We start from the raw sequence: 14,883 nt of genomic DNA, 5'->3' as shown, positions 1-14,883 counted from the left end.
CAAAAGCTGTAAATATTCCTGACGTTAACGGCTCACAAAATGATAAATTTGTTCATTTGCAACAATATCTCGCATACTTTAAATAACTTTTATCAAAATGCGGCTGATTCCACATTCGAAGTTTCCTGTTGATACGTAAGTATGAGTCATCATGTGCATTTAATAGAGGATAGTTTAATTACTTCCAATGTGTTTAAAGAGGTCCTCTGACCTCAATTTGTACATGAATATTCCAATTAAATTTGTACATAAGACCCTGCCTTTTTTCTATATTTTAAAATTAGAAACGCGCCTATCAATGGACCAGACCTCAAAAATGTTTTTTTTTAGTCTTGAAGTTGCAGGTTGGCACATTTGTTTATAATAACTTTGTGATGCAAAGAGTTTTTCCTAAGCTATATTTTTAAACAAAATACATAGCCTCAAAGTTGAACAAAAATTGCAAAAAATGTCCGCATTGTTTTTTTCTAAATTCAGTACGTTAAAACTAATCGCTGACCTTTTGTAGATATTCAATAGTTACAATATTATTTATTGGTTTGTTTTTAATAATTCTTCACATTTTAGTTGTATTATTTGTGACCAATGCGATGGAAAAATCGCGTACCCTGTTTTTTCGTCAAGTTTTCGCGTTTAAATATAATTATACATAATGATCACTAAGTTACCTCGAAATTTTTACACCAGATATACAAATAAGGCTGTAGATCGTAATACTTGATCCCTCCCATGACTCCAACATAACTTCAGTGCCATATTTTTCGTGCATTTAGATTTCGATGAAAGTGAATAACGATTTCTTCGGAAAATAAAAAAAAGAATATTCGCCATTCAAAATTTTATAACGACATAAGTGGTAAATATGCATTAAAGTGGAAAAGAAAAATATGCCACTGCCATTTATCTAAAAAAATATTCCTGAGAGATTCGAATCAGCGAAGGCATATTATGCCATAGTAAATCCTTTGCTTTTCCTCTAGGCCATCTCACTCCCCTATTACTTGGGTCTCATTACGAGTTTTCTCTATTCTTGGAAGGGAACGAACTAGCCTTCTAGTGTCACTAAAACAAACTGAATTTCAACATGCAATGGCATTATTTGCTGTGATGATGCGGCGAATATTTTGTGTTGTTATGTTATCTGTCTCACATTGAAAAACTCATCGTTACTTTTAGGAAAATATATTTCGGCGGATCGGATAATTTAAGAGAGAAAGTAAACTGAAATTCTGGAGACGGATTTATTATAAGAAATGAGATGCAAAGTTTATGTAGCAGTAAACATTGCACATATCCCGTATACATTTCCCTTTGATGATGTTGTAATAAAAAAATAGCGGGAAATGGTAATTTTGTCCAAATTTCCCACCTACAGATAGATGCAATTGATGATATTGAAATTCAGGTTGCAAAAGTTGTGCCGCTTCATTGAATTCATTTGTTACAATACTTTTGAATCCGACTGTACGTTGAAATCTTCACCCATAATCAAAACTCTTTCAGGATACTTGGTTGCTATGTTAATTTGTTTGGGTTGCAAATCAAACACTGATGTTATATCTCAGTTGGGTTGTCTGTAATACGAGCATAATGGTAAAGTTTGGAGTTTTGGACATTTAATTGAACGCCACACAGTTTCAACACTGATCTCAGTTACGGTTTCCGCTTTGCTGACGATTTAATTCTATACAGCTATAATTACTTCCACTCCAGCTCGATTAATTCTATCTTTCCTATAAATGGTGAACGATTTTGGGAAGATCTCATTGTCTGGATCATCATCTGTTAGCCAACTTTCAGTTCCAATTATTACGTTACACTTCTTACTATGAATTAAATGACGAAAATTGAGAATCTTATTTCTGAAACAACGGCAACTAACCACAGACGCGATTATTACTTTGGAACTAGTGTCAGTGCGATTTGGGACTATTTCTGAGACGCTCTTGTCGATTTTAGACTCTCTACCCCTGATAAAAGGAACTGCAGATTTTATTATCTCACCATTAAAATGACTTGAACCTTGACTGCATTTGAAATTATTACTCAACTGACGTTTCACTTGCTTAATACTACGTGCATTGCTGTTAATTGGTCATGCTGATTCCGAATCGCTGATTATTCTTTCTACTACTCTATTCTCATTTCTGGAAGAACTTCGGCCTGTGAAACTTTTTAATTTACCCCTTTCTTTATCAACCCATTGTTATATCTACACTCTGCCATACTCTATTCTATAAAAAAGACTCACAGTGATCAATTATGCTACTCGCTACACAGCTAGATGACTCGGCTGTGAAATGGACTCCCGAACGGTTCAGAGGTGTGCGACATGATCGGATTGCCGGCCTAAGATCCACGAAGGAGGCTCCGATTTCCGTGCAGAAACGTCGCAATACATTTGAGAAAACACGACCCGGTTTTCATTACATAGTGTCATCGTTAGGTACACATCGTTAGCTATGAAACCCAGGTCGTGTTTTATCAAATATACAACGGAATCAAACAATTGTTAACGTTTTTCTTCCATTTTCCCTAATGGAAAGGTTTCACACAACTTAGCCTGAAGTCATCAGTTACAAACTCAATCAGTATTTCATTTCTTCTTCCCATTATCCAAATGAACGCCTTCTCTTCAACTCTTTTGATAGTATTCTGGTGCCTTTCAATAATTAAGGTTTCCATTTTCGATACATTACTCTGTAAATGCTATCCAAATTATTAGGTCCGTTCCAGTAGGGTAGCCGGGAAGTTAGTTCGGAGGAGGGGTCCAAAACCCCCCGCCAGGGTGGAAATTTAAAAAAATAAGGTAATAATTGGAGAATTTAAAATTAATTTTTATACTTTTCATAATAAAAAAACTTCATTCGTCAAAGACATCCTTTGTAATTCCACGATTTTTCAGTATTTCGTTTTCATTTATCAAGGAAAGTATTTGTGTTTTTATATTAAGGGGAGGTTAGTCCGGACCACCCGTCCCCCACCCCCTTCGCCACGCCACTGGCCCGTTCCCTACCCCACTCATCCGGGGTGGATGGAATTTCGAATTTCTTCATTCGTAAATTCCCCAAAAAATTGTCATCATAGCTGCTTTTAATATTCAAAAATTCTGTATCAAACTCATTTTTTCCTATGATACGGAACACGAAATCATGAGACTCGTCAGCAAAATCCGAAAGCCCTCCTCCCCTGCTGATATCCGCCCATTGTCCATTCTATGTGCCTTACCTTGAGCCTTCGATTAGATCGCTATAACCGTTCGATCACCGGTGAGGGATCTCTTGATCCCGGTGAGTATCTGCTGAACGCGACAAATGATCATTTACATCAGACCTACGTGTCTCCTGATTGGGCTGATTAAATTTTCTCATCGTTAACATAGGTTTTGATGATACATCTGTCCTACTCTTTTTAAGACTTACACATTATGCACACGATCTATCCATTTGGACTCTTTGAAACTTCCAACCTCGACTTCTAAGCTGCTGTGATCTTAATATCATCGCAACCATAAAAAAATTATGCTCCTAATTTAAGTCCTAATGAATTTCGTCCATACTTCAATGCTTATATTTCTGGCAGTTTAGGAACCGTGCTTTATCAAGCCTACCGCGTTTGCTAGGTTATTCTGCTGACCTGCCTGTTGATATCTGGCCGTGGTAAAACTTTTTGGCTTACTATCTTCTCCTATTATTCCTTCCCTTAACCCTCCAACTGTTGTCTCTTCAGCCAACACTTCTACTATAGAGCGTTCCGCATTTACTTGACAGTGTGGGCTCTTATGGAGAATCGTTTCCCATGTTAATCTCCATAAGGCCAGGATCGCGGTGTTGTCAATATCAGCACGAAAATTAATGTTGCGTTATGCACTGATTAGAAATAGCATTCTAATGTTGAAAGAGATGCTGCATTTATTAGTTCTAACAGTTTTTCGCTAAAAATTATAACAAAAGCTGTAAAAAACATTTCCTTAAATTTCCGTCAGAAACGTGTATTTTTTACTTTATGTTCTTCTCGCAATTTCTGCCTGACCGTTGTCTGTATTGAATTTAATCTTCAGCACAAAATTCTTCACACTATTTTATCTTTGAAGGTCTTCACAGACTGTACAAATATTGAGTTTAAATGTTATTGTGCCGACGTAACACTCTTTAGGACAAGAAAAATTTGATTTTTGCATGGTAAAAAATAGTACTTACTAACTTACGTTTTTTACGTGTTAGGTCCCTATTTGCTGCGTACTGAATGTGAAGAAAACTGCAAAGTTATTTTTGGTAAAAAAATAATTAACTTACATCAATTCTGAAGCGAGTTACAAGGTTTTGATCTTAAGAAAAAATATTACGGCGCCGCTGGGCCGGGCTTCTTGCTTTTTCTTGCGCGCAGGGGGAAAATTCTCGGGTGGAAAAGGAGTTTTTTTTTCAATGTATATAATGAAATGTATTTATCTATTCGTTTGATATCCTAAACAGAGAATACTCATACGTCGTAACAGCAGTAATTTATTTGAATACATTGATACACGAAAGTAAGCAAGCGGCTTGGAAATAAGATGCTTTCGCCTTGGGTGTTTCGGTCCCATCGCGGAAACCAAGGAAGAGAATATCTATCTCATAATGTGTGCGAAACACTATCCAGTGCACGCCTTTTACAAAAGGGGCTTGGTTTTTTTCTGAGTTCCTTTCATAGGGCACCATAAAACCTGCACCAGAATCGACCCTAGCCGAAGTAGCCGTCGGAAGAATTCACGAAGGCGTTCAATTTGTCAATGCATTTTTTTGGAGTGAACAAGTGTTGTGTGGTCTGCTGAATTTGAAAATTGTGAAGTGTGTTTTACACTTATCTCTGCTGTAACACGCCCAATCAATATGTCCGATCCAAAGAAGAGGAGAGAAGGTGAGAAGCTCATAAGCCGCGAAAGACAGTTGGTGCTCAAAGTCTTCTCGTACCTAAGGAAATCTCTCAGCATTAGTGAGGCCTGCCGAGAAACTTCTAAGGCTACTGGGTGATCAGAGTCTAATGTTTACAGAGTGAGAAAAGAAAGCTCCCGTGGTCCATTGGTAACTCCTTCAAACACCAAAGAAATTGACAGTCTTACGAAAATTCGAGAGCAGTGATTTTCGACGATTTTGTTAGATCGGGAATCAGACGGAAGGTACAGTCGGATTCAAAAGTATTGCAACAAATGGAGCGGCGCCACTTTCCCCGCAGTTTGGAAATCGAGTTTCGGCATTTTCTATTGTACCAGTGGGAGGGAAATTTGAACAGCATTCCCACCTCCCGTAATAGTTTTATAACAACATCGTAAAAGGGAAATGTATGCGGGATATGTGCAATGTTTAATACCAAATAATTTATGCAGCTTCTGCTAGATAATACATCTACGTCCAGAACGTCAATTTACCTTCTCTCGTAAGTTGGCCGATCCGTCGAAGTCTATTGTTCTACAATTAACGCTGAAGCTTTTCGATCAGCGATAGCGAACATAACATACATATAAAATATCCGCCGCAATATCACAGTAAATATTGCCAGTGAAAGTTTAAAATCAGCTTGATTTAGTGACACTAGAAGACCGGTTCATTCCTTGCCTGACAAAGCTCGCAATGAATCCATAGAAAAGCTAACGTGTGAGAGGGACTAGTGGTTAAGGAGAAGTCTTACAACTGCAGCAATACCAAGTCGACAGTTCGAACCTCTGCGGATCATTATTTTTTCAGTTACATAGTATAGCAGTAACATTTTTTTCCACTTTAACTCATATTAACTTAATTAAACACTGCTGCCGTATTAAAATTTTGAATAAAGAAAATTCTCTTTTTGCTTTCTGCAGATATCATTACACGTTTTTACCGAAATATCAGTGCACCAATAATATGAAAAATATTTCAATCAGGTAAACTGCTCCATGAAGTCCTTTTTCGTATTACCCGAATATTCTATCGCTTTCAATAATATGTAGACACTCACGAGACCCGCTTAATTGATGTCGGAGTCGGGTCGGAGTAAACTTGGAAGGTTGGCACATGAAGCAACCTGCATTCCTTGCCTTCACGGCGAGCCGACGAGGACGGACACGGACGCGACTGAGCAACTGAACCTGGAGTCAAACTCCAAGTAGGAGTAAGTGCCCAATCGAAATTAGGATTAGCGGATGGAATGTATTGAGGTAATTCGCGTCCCCACAGACGTTGGGCTGTCTGTGTGTTTTCTTTCGGTCTCCGTGGCGAGGTTTTTCCTATCTTTGGATTCATATTTGGACTCACCGTATACCTCTCATCACCACGTGGCTCCGTGGCCGAGTGGGTCTATGCTATGTTCTGTAATTTCGTGAGAGTCCAGCGAAGGATCGAGTTCGATGTGATCATACTTTCTTTTCATATTTAAAAGATGTATTCTTAATATCAACATAATCTATGCAGGTGACTCAAGAAAAATTCAGTAGTGAATTTTTTAAACGAGTGAAAGTGAGTTAAAGTGCGGAATGTTAGCAGATAGGTCCCCCTGGGTTAGCGTTGTTTTCCGCAAATGTATTAACTGCGGGTATTCTCCAAAGTAGAAAAAATTTCGGGGGAAAAGGCTAAACGCCCAAAGGCAACGAACCAGTTCGTTTAGGTTGCACGGTTATATTGGCAAAATTACTGGTTTATTTTTCTCATTGTATGCACTAATAATGGTTATTTAACAGAAGAAATGTTGCAGATGAGATAAACTTCAAAACCCCTCCTCGACATTATTTGGTGGTACAGTCTTCGGGGTAGGTACCTCCTTCAAAACATTTCCTCGAAAAATGAAGGGTCAGATAGTTCGGCATGTGGTCTCCTCAGCTGACGTGTCGCCGTTACAGAAAAAATGTCGAGGGTTAGGGGTTGATAAATTTTGGCGGGTTTGAAGCTCCCAAAGCCCCCCCTGGCTACGGGCCTGCCCCCATGTTTAGCTTCTTGAACGACTGGTTATTTATCAGTTGTCTTGATGAATGAAAATTTTATAAATTTCTTTAGAAATTACAGACCATACCTCTTCTAAATAAAACGGTTTACCGAGGTCAGTCAAATTATGGCTGATATATCGGAATTTAAAACATAAAAAACTCAGCCATCCAAAGAACAGAATACCAGTAGTGTAGTGTAAGTACTTCTGTAAGTCTTTAGTGTAAGTACTCTTTAATAGCAGCACTCTGTATGAAACTCACTTTATGGACCAGAGGAGAGGGGCCTTGTGGGCCCTTAGGGTGAGTAATGTTACCCGCGACGTGGACTCAATCTAACAACCATTACCGTCACAGCAGCACGTTTACGCCACTAGGCCACCGCAACTTATCGCGATGCCAGTCTTATAATGCCTAAAATTCAAAATAACAGTGAAAATCGGGGCAAGTACACAGAAAATACACACAAAATAATCATTAACTCTAACATAAATTGAAATAGAATTTTAAATTTGCAAGTAATATCTTCCTCTGGGTGTCTATTTCTTCACACGCAAAGGGAATATGTGCGGTGCGTAGCCAATGACAACCAAAGTAGTAAGTGAAACTCAATTTCCTTGAGGAGCAGATGTGGCACCACAAACTTTGCCCTAAAACTTTTGAAAGTAACTGTGCACAGAGGCGCAGCTAGGAATTAAGGCTTTGGGGGGGAGGGGTTTCGGCGCAAAACACTGGGGTGTCTGAGGGTGTGGAATACCCGCCAGGGTAAACGGGAGGGGTGGGGGCCCTCCCGTAGAAAAAATTTCATATAAATGGTTCAAAACGGTGAGTTTTGTGGCCCTGTGAGGAAAATTTTATTAATATTTACAGTATTCTATCAGTAATATTAATCCATCGATAAAACTTTCGCGAGTGCTCGTCATTCTGAATAAAAACTTTTGGGCTCTGTCGCCGTGTCAATTCTTGGGTGGCCCCAACGTTTCCCAACCGATGCTGGTCGCTTTCTCAAGGGATTTGGATGAGTTGGGAATTTAAATTCTATTATATAGGTATCCGTGTCAAGTGGTGGGGGAGGGGAGCGTGTTCGGCTACTGCAGACTTTGTTGACTGCCCCAATCGAATCGCTCTCGTGTGTTCTTCTAGGCGTGTTTTGACTGATCTGCTTGTTTCGTCCATGTAGTTCTTCCCACAGGTCTAGCAAGGAATTCGGTAGACTCCTTCCACTTCAAGTGGTGTTCTATCCTTGATGATTTTTAAGAGATGTGCTATCTGTTTGTGAGGCATGAAGATTGTCCTTATCTGGAATTTTCGTAGGATATTTTCCTATTATGTCTGTCGTCCCCTTAATGTATGGCAGGAAGGCTTTCTTCTGGTCGCTGAGGTCATTTGTGGATGATTTTGTGGCTTCTGGGGTGCTGTTTTTGGTCTCGTTCTTTTTGATGACTTTATTATAGCTCTGCCGTCGAATCCATTTCCCCGCTGGGTGATGGTAAGATAAAGCGTGCAGGTACTGATTTTTTGCTATTGGTTTTCGATACACTGTATGTCCCAATGTTCTATCCCTTTTCTTTTCCACGAGAGTGTCCAAGGTTTGAATTTTGCTGTCTTCCTCCACCTCCAATGTAAACTTCATATTGCCGTTAATCCCGTTCTAATAAGTATAAAATTCTTGAAACTTTTCCTTGCCGTGCGTCCTAATGATAAAAGTGTCGTCAATATATCTAACCCAAATCTTAGGTTTGTGGGCGGTGTTCTTAATTGCAGTTCTTCTATTTGTTCCTTAAATATGCTTGGAATTGCTGGGGAGATAGGGGAACCCATCGCTGCTCCATACATCTGTCGATAAAAATTAGTTAGAAAGTTTTCTCAGAGCTCAAAGAAAGTTTTAGGTTAAATCTTTTTCACTTAATTGGATTGATATTACTAATGGAATACTGTTAAATTATTCCTCAGAAAGCTGTAACCATTTATCTGAAAACTCCGCAATTTATTACTCTCGCACCTACATCTTCTCTTGGTGGATATTCCACACTTGCACATACCTCGGTATTAGTTACACCTAAACCCCCCAGCCTTAATTCCTAGTTGCGCCCCTGGGTGACAGCACTTAGCGTGCATGTTTAGAACCTGCTCGCTCTTTTCTGTTCGTCCCCTTTAATTCCAAATTATTTACAGTAATCCATTGTTTGAGGACAAACGTTGAACTTGTTCGTAAAAATCGCGTGTTCAAGATTTCTTAGACTTTTATTGATTTTTGGCGAGCTATAAAAATGAAGAAAATTATTTTGTAAAATAATTAACTTCCTTCTTATATGCCTCTGACATTATAAAATGATGATATACTATTCCTGGTGCGGTATGAAAGAGTCGATTTTTTTTATTTTTGGCCAGCTTTTTTCGATTTCAGCCCACTGTGCAGCGCCTCTGTCAAATATAGCACGTTGAGCGAAGATAAAGGCTCACTGCCTCTTCGTTTGCACGCAATTGCAAGCTAAGAGCAGCTAGGAATTAAGGCTGGGGGGGTTTAGGTGCAACTAATACCGGGATGTATCGAGGTATGGTATACCCACCAGGATAGTCGGTAGGCGCGAGATAAGTGTGTAAAATTTTAAGATAAATGGTTCAAAATGGTGACTTTTACGGCTTTCTGAGGGATGTTTTGTTAATCCTTACCCCATTCTATTAGTTATAACAATCGAATTAAGTAAAATGGATTAAACGTAAAAATTTCTCTCAACTCTGGGATGGGGTTTTATCCCCCCCTAGAGTCCAGGAAATTCTCGGGAGAAGTTGGTTCAATCTTTGCTCTACTCATCATTCCGCGGAAACAAAGCCACGGCATATGGGATTGCGAGTGAAGAATTGGCCATAAGAGAATGTGAGAGAGTCACCGGAAAAGACAGCAAACCCGTCAGGGCTTTTTGTTGATAGGAGGATTCACTACCTCGCCGCAACACCAGACGGCGTCTTGTCAGATGGTGATGGTATAGTGGAAGCGAAGTGCCCTTAAGTGAAATGCACCCGAAGGGTTCCGTGTTTCAGAAGAGACTTGAATCACGTGAGATAAAGGAGGATCGTGTGGCTCTCATATTAAAGGGCAATTACCATCATCAAATACAGGGGCAGCTGCACATCACAGACATGAAATACTGTGATTTTATTTTATGGACTCCGTTGGGCATAGTAATTGTGCGAATCCACAAAGATGACGATTTTTGGAAAAAAATGAATGGCGGATAAATTAACAAGGTTTTATATAGAGTCACTTTTGCCATGAAATTTACAACATATCTTAAAGCTTCCGCGTAAGTGGTAGAAAATGACTTGAGAAAAATCAGGCAGTTCGCTAATTGGCGTTAAATAATATTTTTTACGTATATTTTCATTTAAGCAGTTGCACGTCTTCTGAGTGAGAAGGGTTCTAAGTGCTCTTGAAGTATTTACATTTCTTCCGTGACTTTGCTAATTTATTTATTATTTTTGGAAATACAAGCCTCAGCTATCCCACAGTATTTTTTCATCGCATTCTGTTATTTTGCTTCTTCTAATCGATGTGAATAAAAAGAACATTTCTACCTGAAATTTTAAAACCATTACTTTTATCATCCAAATTTGACTTTCAAGCACGCTAGGTGACATAGGCGGATCCAGGGGGGGGGGCACGGGGGCATGTGCCCCCCCCCCCAGACCCTCAAAAATATGTAAGATTTTTAATACGGTCCCATTATGATTGCGTTTGTTTTGTATTACGAGGTATCCTCGTGCCCCACCCATAACAAAATCCTGGATACGGCCTTGCTTGTGCCCCTCCCAGAAAAAAATCCTGGATCCGCCCCTGCTAGGTGACATTGTTAGAAGCGGAATAGAGGCGTATATCCAAAGTTCGCACACCTTTACAGCCACTTGAGAGGCCTCATAGACCGTAGGCTCCTTTCCTACGTTCTCGAATCTATAAATATTTCATCACTTCTCTAAAAGTTGGTATCATCGGTTCGTTTAACGCTGACGAGGCGCCAAATAACAGCCAAGTCGACTCACTACGCATCCTTTTTTATCTTCTACCGTCTTCTGATTTATATTATCAAAGATGAATGCCCTCCTAGCAGCACACGCGGGATGAATTTTGCTGTAATCGAGGCGTGGTATAAAATTTTATCTTGTTTTCAGAGCCAGAGCAGCGTTAAAATCCACTACCGGGCATGCAAAATCCTAAAATATTCCGGGGGGGAGACGGGTTAATCCTCCGCTGAGGGGGGGCTCGATCATGAGCACTAGCCGAAGCCCCAAATCACCCCAGACCGCCCCTGACTTTCATTACTTTCGTACCTAATGGAAAGAAAACGCCATAATAAGTGGTGTATGAAGTTATTTAGCAGACTATTGAGTTCCGCAGTCCTAAATTCACATATTATTCATTGGGAAAACACGAATAAAAATTGGCCCTATTATCACTTTGCTTGTAGCTGGTTGAGGTAATATTTTTTTAAATATGCAACTCCATACGGACAGTTTGGACATGACCGTCACTCCTTTGACAATTTAGTATCAAGACTCACTGAATGACATTTCGTGAGGAGAATTCCTGCTGCTGTGAAGGAACCTCGCGAATGAGGCGTGCAGTTTGTGCCAATAATGGGAAAAGAAGAGAAAGCGGGTACTGGTGTGAACAATGGGCAGTGAGCTTATGCATGAATTGCTCCCATTCATGTCATACAAGGCAGAATTACTCAGTAAATTCAATTGAAAATTTCCACCTTGACGTTTGAAACATCAGATCGTAAGTACCTAAATGAAATATACGGTTATAATAGAACAAAGTCAAAGAAAATGGTGAAGTTTGAATTTTCAAGTAGGCGAAACGGGTAATCCTATCGAAAATATCCAATTGTTATGAAATTTTCAACACCAAATATCTAAAATACATCATATAATTATTAAAAAATTCATGAAATGTTAGAGATATCACAGCTAAATCTAAACTAAATTTACATGTTTGATAACTGAAAATTTAATCAGTAGTTTAGAGAACGAGATGCATAAAACAATAAATATTTATTAAAATCGCTTGAAAAATTATCACAGAGTAGCGCATTATATTACGCATATTTACAAAAATTTTCAACGATACTGATCATATGTCATGAAAATTATAAACTATTGAAAGATATAATGCCAAAAAGGCGAAGTCATCTAAATCTCATCCGGCCGCTGGGATGGGATTTAAACAACCACTGCGTTTGAGGGGTTAACATATTTTTACGTTTATTTGACGATTATACTTTTCTTTGGAATTCTCGGCAGTATATACCTGAGTATTACATTCCATTTTTAGTAATTTTTCGTTGTATGCAACGAGTTTATTCATTGAGTATCAATAAAATCAATAATTTTACAAACATTGATGTTTTTGGTGTCCACATCAATACATATTTAAAATTTATGTTAATGGTACTCCTATTTCGATGTACCGATTAAGCACGCAACGGAAACGACTTTTTATGGTCCTAAATTTATTTTGGGGGTGACGAGAGCCCCAGTCTCGTCTCGCGGTCTCGAGACGATACCCGAATGCGGAAAACGAGACTGGCGCAAGTCTCGCGGCAACACTGATAGTATACCTGTGACGCACTATGTGTGCCTGTGCTGTAGTGTTCGTGGATTTTATGGCGTTTAAATTGACTTTATAGCTTTCCGAGCAACGAGAGGATTTGAAATTTCCGTACAACTTTCGCTTTCAACTACTGAATGTTTGTTTTCCATTTATTAGAATATATTGCTTGCCTTTCCAATGTCAGTTTACCTGTGTCCCCAATATCGTGTGATCATCGAATAATGTGAAGGGGTAAGAGTATCATATTATTTATATGGGAGTGCACAGTGCTTCCCCATTATTTTGTAAAATAATTGAAATTACAGAGTTCGCAACTTTAGGTGTTGAATATTTTCGCTAGATTTCCTCTGATGTGAGTGAGAGCAATTAAATTATCCGAGACTTGTGGATATTTGACACAATAATTTTACCAGAAATGAAAATATGCAGCATAAATTTTTGCCATATGGTAACTGCATTTTTACGTACATTGCACACAAGAGTAGTAAAATTGATAATTTTGTTACAGTTTTGGTGATATTTATAAAACGAAATCGTGAGGTAGACCGCGAAAGTTGATTGATCATACTCTCGTGCTATCGTATCGAAAGCGACAACCTACCGATAGCGTATCCATATCGCGTATCTACTTCCACATGAGGACTGCATAAAGGAGGCCCAATTCAATCCCATTAAAGGCTGATTGCTGTTGCCACTTCTATCGCATTTCAATCGACTTTCAAAAATGTCCGCAGCGCGGTGATGAGTGCAAGGCGATCAACTTTTTCACAATATTTTTCAGTTTTGTCTTTACAAATGCGAGGAATAACGTTGAAGAGTTATGCATTTGATAAGTGACATCATCATCGTAAATTTAGCCTGAAACCCCTAATTATATATAAGTAAACTTTATTTTTTCCGTGAAAGTCGGATCAATTTGTTCGTCAGCGACTCGAGCGGCGACTTTTGTAACCCATTTAAATGCGCGGTGGGTGACTACGCATTTGAGGCATTTTGAGGATACTCTATTGTAGTATTCGTGGTTGTTATGAACAAATTGTTTATATTCGTTTCTGTTGTTATGCGTCTGCTGCAGTTTGTTATGTGAGGAGTACACCAACGAGGCAATGCGATTACGTTTCAATCCAGGAGTTTCCAAATGGTTAATGAACCGGAATGTTACGAAAGAACTTCCAAGATGATGAAGGAGGTATGTTACCTTGACGAAAATTCACGATATATTTATTACCCATGGCGATTATTAACTGGAAATTGTGGTATAGAATTGCAGTGACTTCACGAAACGTCCTATTCAGAACAGCAAAAAGATGAAAATTCTATTTACCAAATTCTTAAACCTCTGTTTCCTCGAATGGTTTCTCGGGCCCAGAAAAATCGACGTTTTGATACGCTGGGCCGCTGAGAGCTGAAATGGTGGATTGCAGTTTTATGCTTGACGACCGTACGTTCCAAGCCTGTCATGCACTGTTCAGAAATTAAATCTTTAAATCAGTGCAATGAGAATGTTCAAGTGTGTTACTTCCCTAAGATATGTGTACAATTTTATCTTTGTGTCGCGCCTTCTTTATGGAGCGTAATGATTGTAAAATTATGTATGTCTGTACCCGCCACTCTGGGACCCATGGCTTTCGTCATTTCTCTACGAGTGTCTCTTGGTGCTTTACGTGCATATGGTTTTCTTGTATTTTTTCTTTGTTTAGAATGCGAACATTGTCCATTTACTTTCTGCTAAAATGTACTGGTGTAATTATTTCATAGATATCCCCATTTCTCGTTGGAGTGCTGCATTAAACGCTATTATGGTAATGGGAGTTCTGGACACTTTCATTTAATTGTTGTCACTAAAGATTGCAGGTTGCAATTGCATTTATCACTGCATAGAATTACCCCACTCACGTAAGGCTGTTCCCCAGTCAACACTATTGTGGTATTCAAACTATATTACAGCCGTATTGCAAAGGTTTTTCAAAGGAAAGTATGTTGTATTACAGTTGAAATACAGAGTTAGGTGTTATCTAAAACAATTGTGGTACAAACCTGAATTACAAATTGTATTTCTTTTCCAATGCAACTTTATTACAGTTGCAAATACAAGACTTATCCGGTGTTACCTCCAGACCCATATTTTATCAAATGGTAATGAAAAAATATAAGATGGTAATTACCATCACCCATTAATGGTCAACTGTCAACTATGTTGTACCTGGGATTAGCAGAGTTAAATCACAGGGAAATTGCCTCTTTATTCGTGCCTTAACTTGGTATAAAACATGTGTATGTATAGGTTGCAATGAAACTTTCATTAGGTTACACTTCCTGATTTTCTTCTGGTGGAAAGAGACTG

At 38.8% G+C, this 14,883-nt stretch overlaps 1 long non-coding RNA gene across 1 annotated transcript; it reads left to right on the top strand.

Annotated features, from left to right (window-relative positions):
* The first annotated feature begins 13,527 nt into the window (after positions 1 to 13,527).
* On the top strand, positions 13,528 to 14,350 carry LOC124165502. The gene is made up of 2 exons (XR_006866247.1): positions 13,528 to 13,728; positions 13,802 to 14,350. It is a non-coding gene; the product is annotated as an uncharacterized LOC124165502 (long non-coding RNA).
* Positions 14,351 to 14,883: the final 533 nt, after the last annotated feature.

The sequence above is a fragment of the Ischnura elegans genome, chromosome 9 (genome assembly GCF_921293095.1).
Source record: "Ischnura elegans chromosome 9, ioIscEleg1.1, whole genome shotgun sequence".
NCBI classification, from domain to species: domain Eukaryota; kingdom Metazoa; phylum Arthropoda; class Insecta; order Odonata; family Coenagrionidae; genus Ischnura; species Ischnura elegans.
This window is presented reverse-complemented; position numbering and strand designations above follow the sequence as displayed.